At 39.8% G+C, this 23,799-nt stretch overlaps 1 pseudogene; it reads left to right on the top strand.

The window, feature by feature from the left end:
• The first annotated feature begins 20,238 nt into the window (after nucleotides 1-20,238).
• On the top strand, nucleotides 20,239-22,753 carry LOC116873583 (annotated as a pseudogene).
• The last annotated feature ends 1,046 nt before the right edge of the window (nucleotides 22,754-23,799 follow it).

Below are 23,799 nucleotides of genomic sequence, written 5' to 3'. Positions count from 1 at the left end.
TCTAACGTATAACGTAAGAAAACAGGCCTGGTTAACAATACTTTCTTTTATCTCCATGTGTATAAATTACTTATCTGAAGATTAAGTTTACTGAGCTTGAGAATTATAAAGCCTTGTGTCTTAAAAATATATTTCAGGGGTTGGGGCACCTGGGTGGCTCAGTGGGTTAAGCCTCTGCCTTCGGCTCAGGTCATGATCCCAGAGTCCTGGGATCGAGTCCTACATTGGGCTCTCTGCTCAGCAGGGAGCCTGCTTCTCCCCTCCCCTGCCCCGCCCCTCTGCCTGCCTCTCTGCCTACTTGTGATCTCTTTCTGTCAACTAAATAAATAAAATCTTTAAAGAAAAGAAAAGAAAAGAAAAGAAAAGAAAAGAAAAGAAAAGAAATGTCTATCCTTAAAGGGGAAGAAAAGGCCAGTACTGGAAAAGAAAAGAAAAACCAACTGATGATTTTAAGAATTTCACCAATCCATATCAGCATCTGTGCTCGCCAGCCATTGCCGGTTTGGAAATAACTGCAATTTAACTTTCACAGAAGCCACCTGGTGTGGTGCATTGGTTCTCAGCAACTCTGCAAAACAATAAGATCCACTTCAAGACTTTCAATGAGATGAACTTCAGGTGATTTCTTATTATTCTGGAACCAGTAAAGAAAATTTCAAGGGGCAGCCAGCCCCATCTTTCAAATGACTTTTCAGAAATGGGGGAAGTTGTACCATTTTCACTTCAAATCATTCACGAGGGAAGTGAAGCAGATTCTAAAAGGGAACTAGATCACCAGGAGAAAAATTCTAAAGTCCATTTATTTGACACTGCCACGATGATCTTGGAGACAGCTGATCGAATTGTTCCATATTCCCCCCAAAGCTGTGAGGGTTTTGATAATTCAGTTTAAGTAAAGTAAAATAGCAGTATGGTTTATTCTAAATAATTTTGTTTGGTTTCACATAGGTTTTGTACTTTATAAAAATGAGATCATATTGGATATATTTCTGCTATTTGGGGGGGGTTTGCCCAAAATTATGCTGTTGAGATTCATCCTTGTTAATTCATAGATCTATAATTTATTTCATGCATGTCTATTTTGCCTTGGTACGAATTGGTTGAAACTTATGGATATTTTATTTTTGGTGGGCATTTGGGCTTTGTTTAATTCTTTGTTACTATAAGCAATAGTTATGTCATCTTCCTTGTATATACAAATGTGTATATCTTACTGTAAAGAAAAGAAGAGAATGATAAAAGATTTAGAATAGTGTTTCCTCTCAGAGGTGAGGGAGGGAAATGAGCATCAGAGAGAGGGTTGCAGAGTCATCAAAGGTATGATAATATTTGACTTTCTTAAGGTGGGGTGTAAATTGTGTGTGTCTATATACGCCCATACATACATGGAGATCCCTGCATTTTATTATATATATATATATATACACACACACACACACACACACACACACACATACACATAGATACACACACACATATATATATACACACACTTTTTTTTTAAATTTGAGATAATTTTGGAATAATTCTCACAGTGTTTTAAGAAATAGTAAAGATCCCTATATCCTTCCCCAATCTCCCTGCCGTGGTAACATCTTATGTGACTGTTGTATAATGTCACAACCATGTAATTGGTACTGGTAAAATCTATACACCTGATTCATATTACATCAGTTTCATGTACATTCATTTATGTGTGTGTGTATTTACTTCTCTGCAATTCTATCCCAAGTGTAGATTCATGTAGCTATGACCACAGTCAAGATATAGAACAATTCCATCGTAAAGTTTCTTCAGGCAATGCTTTTATCGCCTTAACTATAACTCCTTTCCTTCCCTTCTTCCTAACTCCTACGAGCCACTAATATGTTCTTCATCTCTACAGTTCTGTCATTTCAGGACTGATATAAATATGAATGGCTTTTTAAACTCAGCAAGTTTAAAGATGCACCCAAGTTGTGTGTATCAATAGTCAATTCCTCTTTATTGCTAAGTGCTAGTCTATACATGGACTTTTAAATTGTGCCATTATAAAAAAAGAAAATGTAATGGCTTCAACTGGTGGTAAAGTTTAAAAGTTAAGATAGAACAATGAGAGAGAAGATTTTCAAATGACCCTTGGTTTTTAAGTGACACATTTTAAAGCAAGAAAAAAGAATGTATAATTGGCTGCTTGGGTATGTATGGACTTGGGAGAACTATATTTGACCTCAGGAGCCCAACTTTGAGATTTTGGATTCTGCTAACATATGATCAAGTCATTACTACTAAGAATTTTCCATTACTATAATCAGAGGAAAACATAGATTCCCAAAGAGTGTTAACTGTTGATTTGACTGAGTTCACTGCATGGGACATACTCAAGGACTGTGGGCTGGTAATATATGCAGGCTAGTAATTCTAACATGGTTTGGAAATCTTGATGTTTAAGGCAAAGGGGAGATAAGTTCTATGAGGCTTCTCTCCTCCCATCATTTTTACTCATTCGTTCCTGTCAGAATTGATCCATTCATTCATTCAACAAATATGTTTAAATGCCAACCGTATGCCAGCACTAGGATCTAGTTCCTGTCATAAAAAATCAAATGGCCTAAAAAAAGGAGAAAGACCAACATGATCACAATTTCGTCTTATGCTCTTAGTCATATGCTAGTCATATGCTAGTCATATGCTCTTACCAACCCCAATATTTCTCTCTAGTTCAGACGAGAAAATGAAGGCACAAAGAAAGGTAATGATTTATATGGGGTCGCATCGGTGGAAATCATGGGTCATTGAAAATACCAATAGGGGGCGCCTGGGTGGCTCAGCCTGTTAAGCATCCAATTCCTGATTTTGGTTCTGGTCATGATCTCAGGGTTGTGACATCGAATCCCGCATTGGGCTACACACTGTGTGTGGAGCCTGTTTGAGATTGCCATCACCTAAATAAATAAATAATAAAGTATCAATGCAATGTAATAACCTCAGTGATAAATTTCCATACAGAAGTAATTCTGGAGATGGAGTCTTCAGACCCAGGCATCAAGCCTTTAGGCACCTTTTTTAATTTTTATCAACTTCAGAAAATTTACTTATAACTCTTACATATTTTTCTTAAATATATTATTATATTTTATATTAATTATTATGGTTAAAATTGCACCAAACTATTCATTGTTAACTGTGAATAAATTTTTAAAACTCTTACTTCGTAGGCATTTCTGAAAACTGAATTCCTGAGAAAGGCTGAGCCTTCCCTATTTAGCTTCCCAGCAGATTCTCATGAACATACGTTTGGGCACCGTTCTAGAGAGTTTCTATCAACTATTCCATTATTGGAAATTAAATTCCTTTCACAGCATGTAGTGAAGTGAACTCAGGTTATTCTTTTATCTGAAGGAAGAAATGAGCAAGCCAGTGTGAACCCCCAGAGATCTCCCTTTCCTCCTTTTTCTTTTGTTTTCTTTCTCTATTCTCTCTCAAAAATATGAGGAAAATGGCTTCCTTTCATTCCTTTGTTTTGGCATTGTATCAGTATAACCCATTTCTCGGTCCCTGGGCATCGGGAGGAAAAAAACAAGAGGACAGCTGACCAATGAAAAGAAAGAAGAAACCTTAACCATGTTGCTGGGGAAGGTCTTCTGAGCCTTTGAGAGAGCAAGACGTGAAATCTCTGCCAACTGCTCCCTTCTCAGGTTCCTTTAGGAGCCTTTAATCAGAGTTTTAGCTCTTGCCCTGCCCAGAACATCATGGCTAGGTCTAGCCAGACTGACCACACAAAGAGGTTTGTGTTTTGGGGGGTTTTTGGGGGGTTGGGGGTGGGGAATTTCATCACCTCTGAGCCTGCTGGATGGCACAGCTCCAGCTGTAATGGTGCCCACATCACGCCCATGTAGGCGGAGATAAATGGACCTGGCCGCCTGCTTCATAATTCAGTCAGTTGTGGAAGACAAACCCCAGAGCAAGGAGGCTTGCCTTACTTGGACTTATGTGGTCAGAATTCTCTCTCTCAAGTCATACACTCTTTTACTAACACCATTATTTCTGTCTGGTTTCCGGATGAAAAAACTAAGCCGTAAAAAGCGTACGAAACGTATCCAGGGTCATTAGAGATAGAAGTGGTAGATCATTTAAAATACCAGGGAATTAACACAAGAAGTTTGTTTGTTGGTTTTTAAGTAGGCTCCATGTCCAGCGTAGAGCCCCCTGCAGGGCTTGACCCTGAGATCAAGACCTGAGCTGAAATCAGGAGTCGAATGCCTAACTCACTGAGCCACCCAGCCTCCCCTAACTCAAGGAGCTCGGTACCTGAAAATGTGAGCCAGAACATGAAAGAAACATCCAATTAATTAGTTATTTTTTTAATTGACGTACAGATGACACACAATGTTGGTTACAGTCCTTCCAGACATACATACAGCATGTGATTCCACAACTCTGCATGTTATGCTATCCTCACCGCAAGTGACACCTTTATTTTAAAGATGAAACACTGCAGTCCAGACAGGCTAAGAATATCATCCAAGATCACATTGAGACAAGAAACCCTAGTCTGAACAGCCGTCACTGAGGCCACCAGCTCTCAACTCTGTCTGCACATTAAAATTACTGGTGGAGAAGGGGGGAGCTTTCAAATCCAAACAAGCAAACAAAAACGTAAGGACGTGGATTCTCAGGATCCAATCCTAGGGATAGGATTCTGATCAGCCGGTGGGAAGTGAGGTCTGGGCCTCTGTGTCGTCGTTGTTGTTTTTAAAGATTTTATTTATTTGAGAAAGAGTTCAAGTAGAGAAATTCTGAGAGGTCTAGCTCCTATAGTGTTTTGCTTGTTTGTGGTCAGCAAGCGACATCTGCCACCCAGCTCCCCAGACTTTTTCCAGATGTTTGGCAGGCACCTACCTGGGATTGGTTGGCTTCACTGTGAGTAAACATGGGCTCTGGCTTCTTTTGCGCTGAATAATGGCTTCATGGGATCTAATTTCACAGATAAAATGCAGTATTGATCATTCTATTTTAGGATTTGGTACACAGATATTGGAGCAAGAATTGGTGAAATGCAGTTCCAGGGAGAAATAATTCAGTTTCCCATGGAAATATTCTGCTTCTAAATTTGCTCCTGAAGACAATGTAGGGAAATCAAATGTGTGAGTCAGGCAAGATTGTAACACCATTAACTCTAAACCATTCAAATGACAAATAGGGTTATAAAGACAGGGTTAAATCTGGGACAGTCACTCTTTAAGGGAGACTTCAGATGTGTGCTCTGCTTTGCAACAGAGGCAGGCAGATGGTAATTAACTGCATTTTCCCATAAGGTGGAATAAAATGAAATCGATTTTTAAGTGCTTACTCTTCACCCATGGAGAGGTGGTAAATAAAAATACCATTTAGCTAATATTTCAAAGAGGTGAAAATAAGTGTATTTTTGGATAGCAAAAATGTCCAAATTTTACTTTAATCATTCTTTTTGTAAATTCTTTAAAATATATTACCCATTTTCCCTACTGTCTTATAAAAAGCACACAGCCTTTTTGTGCTGATTTGGGTCTTGAATAATGACAATTAGTTATAGACTGTGTATAACAAAATAATACTCTCCAACATTACTGACTTCTTTTTTCCCCTAAACTGAAACTAAGCAGCCCCAGTCCACTGTTCTTTAAGTTCATCTATCTTTGCTGTTTCTCACAGTCACTTCCCCTGATGCCAATGGGCTTATTTTGGGTGGTCTCGCCTTCTAGTCTGTTCTTCTTGCTTCTTCCCTCTGCTGAAATCTGGGAATCCAGGTGATGAAGCTTGTTAGAACTGTTTTGAACATAAGAATGAACAGGTTCTGAATGAAACAGTGGAGGGTTCTCCTATGACTAAGGGAAAGAATTACATTGTCTTGATGACTTGTATTTTCACTCTTGAGCGTTCTTAGGCCCCAAGAAAATGTGATCAAATCAATGTTAGATTAGTGTGGTTTTATTGTATTTTGTAAGTAAAATTAATCTTGTTATCTACCCTGAAAACATTAAAATATCTAGGTCAAATGAATTATGCTCCTTTGTTTTACATTTGGCACCAAATTATAACCACAGAATACTCTTGAACGGGGAACTCAATATTCCATGTTTCCAAATAATGATATGATTGCTCAAATGGTTAACAAGAGCAAGCAAAGAGTTAGACTCAAACCTGGCTGTGCAGGTCACGAAATGTGAGGCCTCATTCCAGAAGAATTATATTGGAATCTTTAAATGGTGCAGCCTGTGTCAGCATTTTTAAAAAGCTGCACAGGTATCATTTTCAGTAGCATCAACATGTACCAAAGAGCAAAGAATAAATCTAACATATCTAAAAGATATGCAAGGCTATTTACTACTGAACACTCTAAAATTCTATACAAGAAAACTTAGGTAAATATATCATGTACACAAGTAGGAAGAAGACAATATTCTAAAGTTGTCAATTCTCCCAAACTGATCAATATATTCAATGCAATCTGTATCAGAATCCCAGCAGGTTGGTTTTGGTAGAAACCGACAAGTTGATGCTAATTAAAATGAAATGCAAAAAGCCATGTGTAATCAAGAGTATCTTGAAGAAGAACAAATCTGTAGGACTTACACTCAGATAGCAAGACCTATTATGAACCTACAATAGTTAAGCCAGTGTGGTACTTGGGCAAAGATGAAACAGAAAAGAGAGTCCAGAAACAGATGCAGACCTGCATGGTCACCTGATTTATGACAAGAAAATGCTCTCATGAGTTGGGAAGGTAAATGAAGCTCGGTCAACTGGACATCCAAGTAGGAAAAAAAAAAGTATCTTGGCTCCTACATCACATTATATGCAAATGCTAATCCCAAGTGGATTGCCTATCTAAATAAAGAAAACAGAACAGTAAAACTTTAGAAGAAAAAAGTGAGAAAATATGTTTATGCACATAGAGCAGATAAAAATTTCACGAATTGACACTATAAATACTAACTATAAAGAAAAATCTGATAAATCAGGCTACATTCAAGTTAAGAACTTCTGTCCCTCAAAACAAGAAGTTAAGAAAGTTTCAAAGAAAGCCCTAGTGTGGGGGAAGATAATAACAATACACAAATCCAACAGAGATTCACATCCAGAATGTATTAAGTACTTTCACAAATCAAGAAGAAAAAGACAGAAAATTCAATAGGAAATTGGGCGTAAGACTAGAGCAGTAACTTTAAAATGGAGGTTATATAAACGATCAATGAATAAAGCAAAAAGTACTCAACTTCATTAATTATCAGGGAAATGCACCTTGAACCACAAGGCAATATGAGTACACGCCCTCCAAAATGGTGGAAATGATACTCAGTACTAGGTACAGATGAGGATACAGAGCAACTAGAACTCTTACACCCTACGGGTGGACATGTGTCCCAGGATGACCATTTTGGAAAACTGCTTGGCAGTATCTACTAATACATTCTAGATATGAATCTCAGTTGGATTTGTGTATTGTTATTATCTTCCCCTATGCTAGGGCTTTCTTTGAAACTTTCTTAACTCCTTGTTTTGGTGGACAGAAGTTCTTAACTTGAATGTAGCCTGATTTACACTGTGACCTAGAAATTCCACTCCCAACAGAAATACGTCCCGACAGAAATTTCCCTGTGTACACCAAAAGGCATGTCCAGCAATGTTCACAACAGTGCTGTTCAACATAGGTTAAAGCAGAACAGGAGCCAATTACCCATCAAGAGTAGAATGGATAAATTTCTATATTCACACAAAGGAACACTGTAAATAGTGAGAATCAACATACTAACAGTCCACATAGTATGGAGAAATCCCACACACAATATTGAGTGAAAGAAGCCAGACACAAAAGACTGTATTCTGATTGTTCCAATTATATAAATGTCAAAAACAGCCCAAACTCATCTGTAGTGTTTTTGTTTTGTTTTGTTTGCATATAAAGGATTTTTTTTTTTAAAGTTTCATCTATAATGTTAGAAGTCTGGGAAGTGTTTACCCCGTGTCAGGGGTGATGAATGCAAAGGGGCATGGAAGGAACGTCTAAGATGCTAATAGCGTTCTGTTTCTTGATGTGTATCCATCAAGCTGTACACTAATGACGTGGACACTTCTCTTTGGGCATGCGATGTTCAGTAAAAATTAGAATAAATAGAAATCTCTCTGGGTGATTCTACTATGTAGCCAGAGTAGAAAACCACCTGTGTAGAGCTCATATCAGGTTTCCTCCCAACCTCTTTTCTTTCCCTCCCTAGACCCACATACTAAAGCCTTCCTCTCCCTAACTCTGGCTCCAAAGTGTCAAGCACTATCTGGGTACAAAAGATAAAGATAGGAAGAAGCCATCATCTTGCATTCAAGAAGCTACATATTCTCTCCTCTATTAACTTCAACCTGCCACCTGACAATAAGATTCAGCTGTCTACACAGCAGTTGTTATAGGTAAAGATGTTCCTAATTACAGCTGCCACATATAACCTCATGACCTTCGTGAATAACTATAGTGCTAGCACACAGGACATGACCACACCATGGGCAGACTCAATTGCAATCGGTATTAATTACATAGGAATGTATCAGGTACCATTTGATCCCAGGTGTAACAGAGTATGTATAATAATGAACTGAGTTACTGGTACCCCACATGATGTTTCCATTATATCTGGCACAAGGATCATTCCACACACAGTGGGATGGTCCTATTCCTGGCCAACACCACATACTTTCTTGACCATATTTGATAATCCTCATTTTCTTGCTCTGTCTTTCACAAGCAGTGTGTGAAAATTAGACTCTCATCCCTTCTATTTATTATTTCTTCTGCCCCCTCAACCCTCTCACTTTGAAATAAGCAAACAAACAAAAATAAGCAATATTTCTGCGGAATCTAGACTGCATTTTCAGAACACTTCTCCATGAGCAAATCTTTGTCCCCAAGTGCTTCCAATAACCAAGGTACCAGCTGACATAGAAAGTCAAAGCCAATCATCTTTATCTTTCACAACACTATCTTTTAAGAACATGGTCATTGATTATTTGACCATGGTCATTATGCCAAGGTTTGCCTTTGTAAACAAACAAAAGATGACCTACCCTTGGCCTGAATCCTTCCTTTAGTTTACATCCTCTCTGAATGTTATAAGCAGAAAGTCTAAATAGTCCAGTGGAGGGGTGCCTGGATGGCTCAGTGGGTTAAAGCCTCTCCCTTCAGCTCAGGTCATGATCCCAGGGTCCTGGGATCAAGCCCCACATTGGGCTCTCTGCTTGGCGAAGATCCTGCTTCCCCGCCCCTCTCTGCCTGCCTCTCTGCTTACTTGAGATCTCTGTCTGTCAAATAAATTAAAATAAATAAATAAATAAATAAATAGTCCAGTGGAAAGGGCCCTGAGAACTTACCAATGACCTCATCCTTGGGCACAAATTCCTTTCTACCTATATCTTCCCTCTAACCTAGATGAACCATCCTGATAAGAACACTTATAAGAATCCAGGAAAGGGGTGTTCATTAGTTCAGTAGTTCACTGATTACTATGTACCCATTCAGGTCTCAGGCTATTTGCTACTTTCCAGAGCAGCCTTCCCTTACCTTTCCAGAAAAATTTTGGTCCCCATATTATTAACTTTCACAGAATCATTTTCTTTATAGCACTTAGTCCAAATGCCACTAATCCATCTTGTAATTATTTGTCTCATTCACCGATGTATCTCCAGCAGCTTGCACAATGCCTGGCTCATAGTTAGATGCTCAGTAAATATTATTGGGTGAATGAATGGATGAATAAGAGATGCCTATAGTGTTTTTTCAAGGTTGGAAAGTTTTTTTCTTTTCTCTTCTAAGATTATTTTCTCTTGCTCTAAATAAAGTACATCATCTCTTGCTCTGTCTGCAGTAGAGATGAATGGCAAACAGGTGGCCAGCAGCTCCCATGTCAGAGCCCTTCATATAATCATTAATCATGACAAAGATACTTATTCTAAAGTTTTTATGTCTTAGTGATTTTCTCTGAAGGAGAGCTAGGTCATGATGTCCAACTCAAAAAAAGAAAAATAAAATTAAAAAAGGAGGAGGAATAAAGAGTAAAGTCATCTATAGTCTCTTGATTGACATTAGATTAGTATTTGGGACCCTGATAGGTGTCTGAGATTTTTCTTGAGATCTTGACTAAGTCCTTCCAACCTTCTAATCTTGGGTCTCTTCACAAATTATGAAACTGGATAGGATCAAACTAAACGTACTCTGCATATATGTATCTTTTTACCTTTATTCATTTATCCATTTACCAAATATTTTTAAGAAAATAGAATGTGCTTAGTTGTGTGCTGAGCACTAGAGACCCAGTAGGGATAGAGAGAAATACAGTCCTGCCTTCAAGGTCCAGTCATTCTGGAGAGAAGGGGTGGTTAGGGAAGTCTTTCTGCTTATAGGAGTTGCCTAGATCAGTGATTTACCACCTATCCTAATTAGGTACAGGGCTTATTAAACGCAGAGTGCTGAACTACACCTCCATTTTCTGATTATTAAAGGGAGCCTGAGATTCTGTATTTTTTACAAGTTCCCAGGTGATGCTGATGCTATTGATCTGGGGACCGTACTTTTAGGACCACTGACCTGGATGAAATGGAATATTAAGTTAGAACATAGTTAGACTTAATAAATATTTGCTGCATGGATAAATGAATGGATAGATCAATCAGCCAATCAGTTGAAATCCATCACTACATCAATAGCATAAAACCCTTGTAAAAGGAGGCCACAGAGATGGATTTTAAAGTGGTTTATTTATTGCAAAGTGATGAAAGACACTGCCCCTTCTCTCCCTGTGGTCCCTAGCATGAATCATCACTAACAAATGGTATAGCTGGAATTAATCAGGCTGCTTTCCTATTTATGTCTTGCTCTATCTGGAGTTGCAATGGGCATTGCCTCCTCTGGAGTGTAATTTGGGCTAACTCATTTCCCAAGTCACTGATAGAAAGGTCAGCATGACTCCCGTTTACAGCTGAAGGCATATGAGGAGCTATCAATCTTAAGTTGCACATCAGTGATATTAGCTACCTTCACTTGTGTTCCTTCTTGGCCACCTTGCCAATAATCCAGCAGGTCATTTGAGCTAAAGGTTAGAAACTCACATTGGTATATGTCTGTGAATGGAATATGCAGTCAGCAGCATAGAAATTACACTAGTATGGGGCATATGGGTGGCACGCTCAGTTAAGTGTCTGACTCTGGGTTTTGGCTTGGGTCATGATCTTGGGGTTGTGAGATGGAATTCAGCATGGAGCTCTGCACTGAACGTAGAGTCTGCCTGGATTTCTCTCTCCCTCTCTCTCTGCCCCTCCTGCTCACACTCTTTCTCTAAAAATACATAAATAAATCTTAAAAAAAAAAATCACACTAGTCTAATAGAGAGTATTTAAGTGCCTAAGCTTTGTTTGCATTCAGACAGAGGTGGGTGTTACTCCTGATTCTGTCACCTGGGAGTTAGGTGATCAACACCCCAATCTTCGATTACTTCATCTCTAAAACAGGCATCATGGTAACAGTGAACTCACGAGATTGCTGCACATAACGTGTATACCCTCTTTAGCACGATACTAACCTCCTATTAGCCATTCAACACATTTTAGCTAGCAGTGTTACTCATTAGCTTCTCAAATTGTTTTCATCTATTAATGCCTTCATATGTTACCTTTAGACTGGGTCTAGAGGAAGAGTTTCACTGCTTGGATTTTCAGTTCCAAGCCAACGAATAAGTGATTCATATGCAGGGAACTTCTTCTTGCCACGTAGTGTAAAGCTTTCTACTCTGGGCCAAAATTCATTCCCTGTTAAAGGTACCAAAAAAAAAGCTGTAGAAGAAAATCACTGTCTTCCTTAGAAAAGGCTTTAAAAGGTAAATAAACAATACTTCCAGTTTCCCTTCCCCTGCCCCCAAATCTTTTCCTGAATGGAGCAGCATTACCTAGAATGTGAGCAACTGAATGAATATTGTTCCATATCAGCCTGGGAGTCAAACACCCCTGGTTTCCACTCCTGGCTCCGCCGCTACAAGCTGTGCGATCTTGGAAAACTTACACCATATGTCTCTGTTTTTATTTTTCTTAAAGTAATAATATTACTAATAACTACTATGAGTAATAAATCAATGTATTTTCCAGTACTTGAAAAATACTAAGTGCTACATAAATGTCAGGTATGTGAACTCTTAGCATCTTATCCCCTTATGTGACCTTCATGTTAATGTTTCTGGATTTGTTGAAGGAGTCCATGCCCTTCAGTATTAGAATGGTTTCAATTATATCCCCTTTCAACCTCCTCTTTTTACTATAAAAGCCCTAATCCTTTTAAAGAGCCCACATCTCTTTCATCCCTTTGAATGTTATAGTCGCCTGGCGATTTCTCCTACAGCGGCTTCTTCAGTCTTTCTGGCAACACTAAATAAGACCTTTCTAAGGTAGGCCTTTCATCTACCCTGCCAAATGCACGGCCTTGTCCATAATAGACACTCGATATATATTTGTTGAATAGATGAATGAATAAATGCAGCCAAGACGTTCAAAAGTAATCGTGGCATTAAGCTAAAAATAAGGCAGCTTTGTTTCTCTGTAGACATGCGATGGGGCTAAATTACCACATCCCCTTCAAAGAATTGTTCCAAATCAGTCACTCATGAGGAATCGTACAAAGCCCTATTAATCATAATGCTATTATAAAACACAAGGGCGGGAAAGGGGACTGTCTCCTCTGCATTAGGGGCCTTTTGGTTATTACTCCGGCCAAAAATCCCTATCACCTAGACAGAGCCAAGATCAAAAGGAAAACAGCTCAGCTCTCATCTCCAGGTGCCTTTGTTGACTAGAAATTGGCAAAAAAACCAACTAGTCTGGAATCCCATGGACTGCTGGTGAGCTTTTGAAAAAGATGTGTTAGATCATTTTACTCTCCTGTGTAGAACTCTCCAGTGACATTCTGTGATACCTGAAAACCAGACTCCTCACGGGTCCTGCTTAACTTTTTGCTTACTCATCGTTGTCTCAGAGAGCCATCCCCTCACCCCATATCCCATCAATCTCTTAAGACAGAGGCCTGCAAACCTGTTCTGTGAAGAGCCAGAGAGTGAAAAGGTCAGACTTTGGGGACCGTACCATCACTGTGTCAATTACTCAAATTTGCCATCTTTGTAGGATAGCAGCCATAGAAAATGTATAAATCCATGACTGCGGCTGTGTTCCAATAAAATCTTATTTACAAAAGAAGGTGGCTTTCTGGATTCAGCTTATGGGTCCTTCCTAAGATAAGACTCCTTCCATAACTCCCAATTCCTATATCCTGCATTTAGTTGTTTACACTTGTTTATTACTTCTCTGGTTCCGTCTCTAGAATATGACCTTCATGAGGACAGGCCCTTTGTTTCATTGACTGCGATGTTTCCAGCCCCTAGGACATTGCCTAGCACATAGTGTGTGCTCAGTTGAATGAATGATCTCACCTCCTATAACTTTGGCTGTCACTCACTGCTCTGATTTTCCTTCAGTTCTTAGGAGATTCCTGATTCATTCATGCTTTCTGGTCTTTGCACTTGCCTTTGCTTTCAGCCTGAATCATCCTTCTTCCTTGCTTTTTATGTCTGCTTCTTCCATTCATTTAGTTTTCAGATCTTTGAAGTAGCCTTTCCTGATCATGCTAAATAAACTTTCTCAGAAGATTCAGCAGCTCTGATTTTCCTCATAACACTTATTAAGAAGTGGAATTATATTCTTATTTAATTCCTGTTCATTGTCTCTCATGACTCCAGAAAGTTGATTAGTCTCCTTAAAGCCTAGAAAAGAATACGACACATAGAAGGTTTTCGATAAAGATTTGTCTAGAATGGTGCTTTTCAAACTTCAGTGTTTTATGAGTCACCTAAGGATCATGTTAAAATGCAAATTCTGAGTCAGGGGGACTGGGGCAAGGCCTTGAAATCCCTTGTGTCTGACAAGGAGATAGTGATGCTGCTGGTCCATGGATCACATTTTGACCATGAAGAGTCCAGCGAATATTTTTTAACTGCCTCACCTCTAGGGCAGGAAGTGGACTATAGGCTGAGGATCCTTCAAAACACATTTGAAATGTTTGCCAGTCTGAGCCAAAGATCAAAGCCAGAAACCAATTCTATCCTTAAAAGCCATACCCAATGCAAAATGGTAAGGACAGATTTTCCTGAGTCACTTAAGTGGTTTTGGCCTCAGGCACCATGTCTTCAATGAATGGGAATTGGCAACATTCCTCATATTAAATTCACCTTGAAAATGCTGAATCATCCAGGGGGAACCAAAATGAATCTGTCTTCATTCTGTGTTCAGTTATGTCTCCATTTCTTTCAACCACTATATTGCATACATTAGGGGAGTTACTTGCCTACATCTCAATGTAGTAACTCTGAGAGATCTCCTGTTTTTGTTTTTGTTTTGTTTTTTAAGGTTTTATTTATCTATTTATTTGACAGAGAGAGAGAGATCACAAGTAAGCAGAGAGGCAGTTAGAGAGAGAAGAGGAAGAAGTCTCCCCGCTGAGCAGAGAACACAATGCGGCTCTCAATCCCAGGACCCTGGGACCCCGATCTGAGTTGAAGGCAGAGGCTTAACCCTCTGAGCCACCCAGGCACCCCAGATCTTCTGTTAAAAGAGCCACAGTTCATGCTGCTAGTGTAAATGGTGTTGACTTGACCAAAAGAGAACACCCCACCTCAAAACTGAAAGGGAATGTACCCAACAGGGAAATACGATATGGCAGAGTGATTAAGAGCTGTCCTCTGGAGTCTGATTACCATTTAAATTCTGCTTGACCTGGAGCACAGTACCCACACTTTTAATGCCTTGGTTTCTAACTCTTGAAAGGGAAATAATGATACTTGACGCTTAGCATTGTTGTGATAATTAAGGGACACAATTCTTGTAAAGAACTTGGCACAGTGCATGACATGTGTGAATATTAATTAATAATAGCTACAATTCTTATTCTGCTTCACCATAGAATATCATTATTATATTTATTGAAAGTTATCTCATGTTTTAGAATTTGAAAAGTAGCTTTGCACATAGTATTTAACACAATTATTTTTAACATACCAGCTAAGGCATAGAATGCTTACTAAGTACCAGGCAATATATTAGAAGCTATTATATGTCATTTAATCCTAAAAACAAAGCTATGAAGTAGATATTGGTGTCTCCATCCTGTAGATGGGGAAACTGAGGCTTCGGATGGTGAAGAGGTTTGTTAAAGTTTACCTAACTAGTAGTAGAGTTGGAGCAAAGATTTGAGCCCAGGTTTGGCTGACTCCAGGACTCTAGCTATGTCATACATGTAAGTATAGATTTAGATGTCTTGGCTCTTGAACAGATCTTTACTCTTGGGGTGTTTTTCTCTTCTGTATGTGAGAGAGTCTGTACGATGATCATTAAATATACTTTTGAGTCCAGCAACTTAAGCTTCGGAGTTCTATTCTGATGGGTTTTACCAGCCTGTTTTCCATTTGTTTGCCTGTTTAATTTTTGTCACTGTAGACATGTCCTGTTTGACAGAGCTTTGGCCCAATGAAAACTGTAACATCAATCCTCAAGAATTCTCCTTCATGGCCATATTATCCCTTCAGTTCTAGTTATCTATTGCTAATAATTAACAACCATATCAAAATTTAATACTGTAAAACAACAGCAGATTCTGTGTGTCAGGAATTTGGAAAGGGCATAACAAGGGCAGCTCTTCTTTGCTTACAACATCCAGGGTCTCCTCAGGCTTGGGGATGACTCTATTGTCCAGGGGCTGGAATCATCTAGCTGTATGTGCCTGACACTTGGGCTGGAAGGAATCAAAGGCTGGGCTCAGCTGGGACCGTGAACCAGAATACCTACATGTAGACACTCCATGCATCCTGGGCTTCTCACAGCATGGCAGCTCAGTACTGAAAGTAGTGTCCAAAATGGGAGCATTTGCAGAACAACTGTTCTCTCAAGTCATCAGACTCATATTCGAGAGTCAAATGGCATCACTTCCTTTGAATTCTATGGTACAAGTGAATCACTAAGAAATGCCCAGTTTCAAGGGGCGGGGAATGGGATTCTACCTCTTGATGGAGGAAACAAAGCCACAATGTAAAGAACACGTGGGTTTGGAGATATTGTTGGTCCATCTTTGGAAAACACAATCTGCTGCAGTCTTCATCTACATACTTTCCCTATTTCATCATACTTTGCAAGAGGCCAAAAGCTTCTCTGCTGGCCTCAAATCATATGGAAGTGAGGAGAAAAAGAACTTACCCAATGTCTTGAATAACTTCAGAAAAAAATTACCCTTCCATATGTAGCATGTCTTTAATTCATGAGCAATAGTATTTAATGGAGGCTTTTGGAGTTCTCAAGATGTTTTTGTTAAGAACAACCAAGGGATTCTTAAAGTGAGAAGAATTCGTATGGAAGAATTTTAATGAATAACTCTACCAATTATTTTCAACTTTAAGATTGCAACATGCATATAATCCTTACAACCACAAGGTAAACAATATTCCAAGTTCTCTATAATAAGAAAATTGAGGCTTAGGACCACCAAGTAACAGTTCAGGTTTTACTGAGATAGGAAGCAGTAGAGCAAGGGTTCAGGCCCAGCTCTTTCAGATATCCATAGCCATTCAGTGATAATCTGATGATCCTCCTTGGAGGGTTTAGTTTCAAGCTTTCTTTTTTAATCAGGACTTTTCTTGTTTCAGGTGACAAAAATACAACCAAAGTTAGCTCACATAAGTGGCAAACCATGCCAGTTATAGAAGCTTCAGACATGGCTGGATCCAGGAGCTCCAACAATGTCCTTAGAGTCTATCCCTCTCCATCTCTTGGTTTTGCCTTCTCTTTTGACTTCAGTCTTAAGCAGTTTCTCCCCATGTGGTGATAAAGTTGGCCACCACCAATTACAGATCTACATGTTAACACTTGAGCATAGCTGACAGATGTTTAGCTTCTCTTCTCTACAGATCTGAGAAAGTGTCTCTTTTATTTCTTATCTGAATTAAATTCTAATTGATCACAGTTGGATCACAAATCCATTCATGAATCAATCACCTGTGTGCAGGGAGTTGAAATAAGATGGTTGGCCAGGTCCAGGTCAAACCTTCACAAACAATATGGACTGTGCATGGGGGAGGAGTGGATTCCTAAAGGAATATCAGCATGAGTATACAATGGCAAAATAATGGACACTGGGCAGGCAAAAACATCAGGTGCTGACTACATCCTAATTTTACAGATGGATGATCTTGTAGTTGGCAAGACTGATCCTTGTTCCATTTTTATCAGTTCTTTCCCTCTGGCTCCCAGTGTTCTATTATTGCATCTGTTCCTCCTTCCTTAGAGGAAAAGAGTTGACAAATTTATTCACACCAAGGTATGAGTCACTCAATCACCAAAAATCTTTGCATTCTAGTTTCTATAATGAGCATTCACTCATTTGACTAATATCTATTGACTGTTCACTATGTGACAGGCCTGTGGTAGGTAAGCACTGCAGAGATGGAGGTGAAATAAGACAGTCTGGCCTTCCATAGACTCAAGTATGCATTAGCATTGTAATGGGAAAAGTAAGGTATATTTTCATTTTTAAAATATTAAGGTCATGAAGGAAAGGCCAAAAAGGTAATTTCAAATTTGAGGAGGTCATAAACATTGCTTAGAACTGCTTCCTGACTTCCAACTCCCAGAGCTCTGAATCAGCAAGTCTGGAGTAAGACCTAGAAATCTGAATTTTTATAAAGCATTCCCAGGTAATTTTGATGAAGGTGGTTCAGGGACTTTACTTTGAGTTCCCATTGGTTTAACCCAAACAAATTATTCTCCAATGACTATATTTCTGAAATATAGAAATCTCTTAATCTCTCCTGAAAAAGAGAAATCTTGGAGCAAGGATGCCTTTCCTTCCAAAACATACTGCATAAGCAGCATCTAATCTCATCTCTTCATAGAGCAGCCATCCCCACTTCCTGTATGTTGAGAAATACAAAGTGGATAAATGATGCTGTCAGTGCCCAGCCCTTAGTACCAGTCTTTTCACATTAAGAGCTGCTTCCTGTGGATATCTGAGCCTCTCTCTGTCTGAGGGTTTTTTGTCTGGTTGTGGGAACACACTTGGCCCATGCATGTCCAGGTGGAAGACTGGAGAATGAATACCCCTAAGACAGCTCTCAGTCAACATTGGTTGGAGAGTTGGTAGATCCACACCCCAGCTTCCTTCTTCTCCATTGGGGTACTTGAACCATATTCTAACTGTCTCTCAGAGTTCCTCCAAAACACTTAAGTTCCAGTTGTCCACGGTGGTGATTGGTTTGTGAAGTTTCCCTTCATTGTCTTCCTTTCTGATCCTGTCCTACTGGAGCATTCCCTGTGATCACTTCCCATATAATGAGCAGTCCTCTAATCCTTGGCTCAGAGTCATTCTCTTGGAAACCCAAAGCAAACACACACGTATGTCTAATTGTAATAGTCAGTGCTGTGCTTGCATTTTTCTTAGAAATATTAAGTGTTGACAGTTGACTTCAGGTTACATCAAAGAAGAGGTTCCAGTCGAGTATCTGAAGGAATCAAGTGAGGGCTTAAATTAGAATGGATTCCTCCATATCTTACACACAAACAAGTACATATGCTTTCAGTTATCAAGAACAAGGTGGAGACCTTATTACTGTTATTATTATTATTATTATTATTATCACCATTCATTCTGAAAACAGACTCAGCCCAAGTGCTAAATAGTTATTCCAAAGAAGGATCTGGAGAAGGAACAGACTGATGTTAAAATGTTATTGTACTAAAATAGTCATAGGACGTGCAAAGAGTATGTTTATTATGCAGAATGCATCCAAGCATGATTAGATGTTTGGCAGAAGAGAAACTAGGAAGGAGTGGAAAAGGCTGAGCAAAAACCAGCCAGACCCAAAGAATTACTCGAAAAGTGAATGAATAGAAAACTTCTTGGGATTTGAATGTTGATGAGTAACTGGCATCTCCCTTCTTCATCTACTCACAAATGGTAACAAATCATTCTGATGATAATTGCAGGATGTATCTATTTATGACAAGCGCTGGACATGGAGAGCATTCCATTATGTGCTCTATCGATTACCCCCCAAACTAGTTCATGGGTTCTCAGAAGAACCTGAGACTAAAGAGTAATATCAGTGCTTTCTTCCCTAACCTGAAGAGAGAAAGAAAAGAAAACTATTTGTTGAATGAACATAAGAAAAAACACACAATTATTCAGAGAAGAAGGCTGGAGGCTAAGTCAAATACAGCTATTTTAGAAAATCATGTTAAGCCACCTCCCTTTTACAAACGACCTACATTAGTACCTGTTTTCATTAACTGAAAGAAATCCAAAGAGGATTTTTGCCTTAACAAAAAAAAAAGGTGAAAAACAAAAATAGCACTCAGCTTGTGTTTTGCAGTGAGCCCTTGTAGACAGCGGTCACCCCACACGCAGAGAGGGGTTCCAGCGAGCTCCTTTCCCAGAACTACACTCAGCATCTCAGCATCACGCTGCCATAGCTTTGACCTGTGTCTGTGAGCATCTGTGCTTTATCTTGATTTATTGTGCGCATCCATTAGAAAGATGTGTCCTAAGGGATCAGAATAGCCTAAGAGAGGATATTTTGAGGGTCTGGGAATGCTCAATAATTTTTCCATAGGAATTAATAGTAATTGCTTCTTTGCTTTGCATGAGCTTAGGAAAGTGTTCATAGCCTCTACTTTTGGATAGTAGGGGAAACCTGTGTATATCCAGGGGTGGGAGGAAGGACTAGGAGAGCTCTTTCTGACAAACATTCAGGATTTCTGCTCTCTATCTTGTGATGACTACTAGGGAGAGATTAGTTTAGAAATTTGTTTTCAGTTCTACAGTTTAGACCTCCATTGGGTTGTAGAGGAAATCACACAGTTGAACAGCTCCTGAAAACAATTTTGCTGTATTTTTTTCCTCAGAATTTTACATAATGCTACTCTTCTGAAACCATGTATTAGATATTTTCAGAAATCTTGTCTTTGAAGTTCTTCTTCTACAACTAATTGTAACAAAACCAACTATTTCAGTAGGATTCTTAGTTTTCAAGCAACAGAAATTGATCAGGTCCATCTGACTAAAACACAAAGTAATCCATTGGAAGGGCTAAGGAGAAATTTCAGATTTGAGGGAAAGGCCAAAGAACCAGACAAAGAAAAGGCTACCAAGAACCAGGGATGCTCTGGGCATCCTGGGAACAAGAACAAATTGGCCAACTCATCAGCCATCACAGCTGGGATGAACCAACTCCAAATGTTTCTGCTGCCTTCACTTACTCCATTAAAGAATCAGAATACTGGGAAGCAGAGGGTAATTTTTTAGTGTGGGTTCCAGGCCCACCTCTTAGCAAGAGGGGGACAGTGTACCTAGAATGGCAGTTCTACCAAGATGGCATACAGTGGGGGAGAATTCATTGCCCCCAAAGAAAATCTGATACTGGAACCAGAAGAAGGGGAACTATAAAGCCTGAGGGTCGAGCTAGAGGTATCAATTAGCACTTACTGAGCTAACAAGCTGGTAAAAAGGTACCAGCCTTAGAGCAACTTGTCTACTACCTCATCATCTTCCTATTTTGCTACCCTGTCCAAAATATTTTCTTTATAGCCCTAATGACTGTCATACAACCATTAGAATTTTTTTTTTTTGAAAGACATCACTTTTGAAGGATGCTCCCCTCTCTCTACTAAGTGGCTTTTGTCCCCAGCCCCAAAGCTTCCTATCCTTTCTCATGTATCTCTCCAGACTCTACATATAGAGGCCCTGCCAATTTGCTCTGCCTGTACTGCTGCATATGGTACCTGGTGTTGAGTATGTTGCATCTGTATCCCCCTCTGTGCGGATAGACCATATAATACAAAACAAGAAATAATGATGGTAATACAACAGCCCTTGAAAGCCCACTGGGATGTATTCCAAGGCCTTTGAAAACCAACAAGTTCTCAGATATATCTCTTTGAATTATATTTTCCCCCACAAAATGCAGTAAAGCGTGACTGAGAAACTATAAATAATCCCCTCAGTCTTTAATGATTCTATAAATATGGGACTAAAGTCATTTACAAAGCCATTAAAATAAATACTGGTTGGAGCACTCACTGAAACAATTTCACAAATCATTTTTTTTTCTTATTTTCCTAATAGGAAGTGTAGAGATCTGACTCACTGCTGAGTTTGACATTTTCTTCTTTGATGCTTCCAATACATGTAACTTCCCAATAAGAACTTCCAATTTTGTAACCCTCTTCGTGTCCACCATCAATGCTGGAAGGAGGTGGGTGTGGGACTCAGGAATAGGACTTTCCAGATTAAAATCCTGGCTCCACAGGTTAGTACTGTGTGAATCCGACAAGACCTCTTTTCAGCCACCCTTGTTTTCCTCATCTGTAAAATGTAATTTTACATTTTACATATGTAATTGACATAGGACAATTCATTTTAAGCATTTAGTGTCTGGTACTTCATAAATGTTCAATATACATTAATTACTATTTTTTAAAAATATCTTTAGGAGCACTTGGGTGGCTCAGTCATTGGGCTATTGCCTTCAGCTCAGGTCATGATCCCAGGGTCCTGGGATCGAGCCCCGCATCAGGCTCCCTGCTCCCCGGGGAGCCTGCTTCTCCCTCTCCCACTCGCCCTGCTTGTGTTCCCTCTCTTGCTGTCTCTCTCTGTCAAAGAAATAAAATCTTTTGAAAATAATAATAAAAATAGAAACCTCTTAAAGTAATGACATCAGGAAAGCAATTGCTTCTGTAAAGATGGGTAGAGAATAGCAAAGCACCTTAAACTCCGTATGCTGGGACCTCAGCAAGTTTCATTCACTAGCTAGGTGACTCATTCCCCCACACAATTCATATTTGTATCTTAGAAAAATTTGAAATTCCTTGGTAGAATCAGCCTTTAGACTCCCTTACAAATAATGGAAATACTAAATCCATATGTGCCGAGGATCTAATCCAGCTTTGACAAATAACTGGGCAGTGAAATGGTAAACGTTTAGAAAGAACATCCTTGAAATGTCACCTGGCTTTGTGACACAGACAAAAGCATATTAAAGTCTGTAGCAAAGTAATTCCAAACATAACTGAGTTACAGAGCGCTGTACATAAAATTGTATAATTCTCTGAGTGACTTATTAGAAATTCAGGGTTAATACAGGACCAATTAAATAGGTCAGCTCACTAACGCAGTCATCCCATAATGACACCATAGAGTTTCCTGTGAAACACGTCATCGCCGCTATCAAGACCAAGCTCACCATCCAGTTTGTGGACTGGTGTCCCACAGGTTTCAAGGTTGGCATTAACTACCAGCCCCCCACAGTGTTGCCCGGGGGCGACCTGGCCAAGGTGCAGCGGGCCGTGTGCATGCTGAGCAACACCACAGCCATCGCCGAGGCCTGGGCCCGCCTCGACCACAAGTTTGACCTGATGTACGCCAAACAGGCCTTTGTGCACTGGTACGTGGGCGAGGGCATGGAGGAAGGAGAGTTCTCAGAGGCTCGGGAGGACCTGGCCGCCCTGGAGAAGGATTATGAAGAAGTGGGAACAGTCTATAGATGGCAAAGATGAAAGTGAGGAGTTCTAGGGGGTCCTGGCCCCTGCAATGCCGGGTCTCTTTACCTAGTTTTGTATTTCTCTTTCCACTGTTTCCCTAACCCCCTACCAATACAGTCAGTGTTGCAAGTGAAAAGAAAAAAAAAAAAAAAAAACTTGCTGAAGTGGAGGCAGAGCATGAAAAATAAATCAAAGGCCCATGATTTTTGGTCCTGTGAGAGAGTTAGCTTCAAAATATCATGGGAGGGGCGCCTGGGTGTCTCAGCTGGTTAAGCATCTGCCATTGGCTCAGGTCATGATCTCAAGGTCCTGGGATCGAGCCGCATGTCAGGCTCTCCACTCACTGGGGAGTCTGCTTCTTCTTCTCCCTCTGCCACTCCCCTTACTTCTCTCTCTGCCTCTCAAATAAATAAATAAAATCTTTATATATATATCATGGGACACACATTCTTACTATTGCCTTTGTGACTTAATTCAAAGCAACCAAACTCCATGAACACATGGGGAAAAGGCACAGACTATATATGTGTGGTATAGAAGGGGTGATGTCACCCTGAGGAGCAAAAAGTACACAGCTGAGAGTTAGATGGGCACTGAATGGAGTCCTTCCCTGCCCCGCTGACTGGGGGTGTGACCTCGTGACCCACTTCACCCCTAGAATATGACATGATGGAAACAGAGACCCCTCATATGTTAGCATGCTTTGCCTTGCTCTCCTGCACGCCTGCCATTCCTCACAAGAGGAACATCCCTAGGTAGACACAGATCTAAGCAAGATGAGAACTGAACCCAGCTCATAGCCTGGAGGGAGTCAAACCCAGTCAACCCATAGCCCAAGAACCATTCCAGCTGATCCTCAGGCCCATGGACAAGAGAAAATAAATGCTTGTTATTGTGAGCCACTGAGTTGCAGCGTGATTTTTTGCGCAGCCTTGAAAAACAAGAGCTGACAGAGTAAGAACAGTAGCTCGTATCAGTTGGCTCCTCACCTTGCGCGAGGACCTGAACTCAGGACTTAACATTCATGATCTGTTCTAATTCTTAGACCACCTGGAGGGGTGGGAGTTATCCTCCTCTTAAAAGAAGTTAAGGGATTGACCTGAAGACCCATGATGAGCAAATGGCAGAATCGAGACTCAAATCTAGGGCAATCTGTTTCTTGTGCCTGGTTATCTTTCACGG

The sequence above is a fragment of the Lontra canadensis genome, unplaced genomic scaffold, assembly GCF_010015895.1.
Source record: "Lontra canadensis isolate GAN:19392208 unplaced genomic scaffold, GSC_riverotter_1.0 scaffold34, whole genome shotgun sequence".
NCBI classification, from domain to species: Eukaryota; Metazoa; Chordata; class Mammalia; order Carnivora; family Mustelidae; genus Lontra; species Lontra canadensis.
Note: the sequence above shows the minus strand (reverse complement) of the source record. Positions and strands in the feature narration are given on the sequence as shown.